The sequence below is a fragment of the Nannospalax galili genome, unplaced genomic scaffold (assembly GCF_000622305.1).
Source record: "Nannospalax galili isolate Female #2095 unplaced genomic scaffold, S.galili_v1.0 scaffold1702, whole genome shotgun sequence".
Classification (NCBI taxonomy): domain Eukaryota; kingdom Metazoa; phylum Chordata; class Mammalia; order Rodentia; family Spalacidae; genus Nannospalax; species Nannospalax galili.
Window position 1 is genome coordinate 112,969 of NW_008348222.1, and position 1,389 is coordinate 114,357.

Consider the following 1,389-nt stretch of genomic DNA (forward strand, 5'->3'; position numbering starts at 1 on the left):
CCTCCCCACCCCCCATTCTTTGAAGGTTGCTGGCTAGGCTTCATGTACCCTAGGGGGCTCTGCCTTCATCACAGAGCAGGGAGGTCAGGACTCCAGAGAGGACCAGGAGCCCACTATACTACCCAGAACTCAAAACCTGAATGTGCAGTGGTGATCTGACCCCTGTGTGGATGAGTCCTCTGCCATGGGACACCTTCTGGCATCCCCCTGTCCCTGCCCCCCAACCAGGCCCTTGCATTCCACACCTCACACCCAGCACCTCACCCCAGGCCAAGGGTGAGGCCACAGAGCTCAGAGGTGCACTCACAGAGCCTGCTGGCTTTTCCCCTCCCCATCCATCCCTGCAGGCCTCCCCAGCCTCCTCCTCCTCCTCCTCCAGACTTCAGAGAAAATGAAACTGATTCTGGGCCTTTGTTCCTTCAACACTTGAAGAAAACGAAACTTAGTTCCCAGCCCCCCTCCCCTCTTACTATTTGCTTACTCCTCCCCCTCTCCCAGGCCCCTTGCCATTCTTCACAGGAGCCAGAAGCCAACTCTCTGTGGTGGCCAGTGCCTTTCCATGGTCAGTCCTAGGTGGGACCCAGAATCTGAGCAGGGAGGTGGAGTTGGGGCTCCAGGACAACATTCAGAGGCTCTGCTCAGCTCCATAACCCTGAGCTTATCATGGGCACAGTACCAGGTCGGGTCTTCCCTGGGGCCCCAGGAGACCCATTTGGGGAGGCCGAATGACCAGGCCTCTTTCTCTTAACCACGTTAGTGAGTCCTGTAGCTCTCAGTGTGTGCATGCTACCTGTGTTGCAGGAAGGATCAGGCAGGAGGCTGGGAATACAGGAAGCAGGTATTTTATTTAGGCTGCAGCCTGGTCCAGAGGGCTCAAGCCTCAAAATCTGGACCCCCCCCCCAAATGGAAGTAGCCCATATCTTTTATACCTTAGGCTTTGGGTTACAGTGAGACGGAGACTTACATATTGATTGGCTATCAGGAAAGTCTCAATACCAGACAAATTATTATAATTAAAAAAAATTTATTTTATGTGTATTCATGTATTGTCTGCATGTGTGTAAGTGCACTTGTGTTATACAATGCCTGAGGAGGACAGAAGAGGCCACTGAATCCCCTGGAACTGCAGTTACAGACAGACAGTTGTTAGTAGCCATGTGGGTGCAGAGATTCGAACTCAGGTCTTCTGCAAGAACAGGCAGTGTTCTTAACCACTGAGCCATTTCTCCAGCCCCCAAATTATTATAAATTTAGAAAATAAACAAAGCTAAATAAATCCCTGTCTGAAAGTCATTGCAGAAGTGTCCATCTGAGACAAACAGTTGAGAGTCAGGATACAAGGCAAATGGTTCTGGCTAGCTGTCAGTGTTCTAACCACAAGCTTGTCG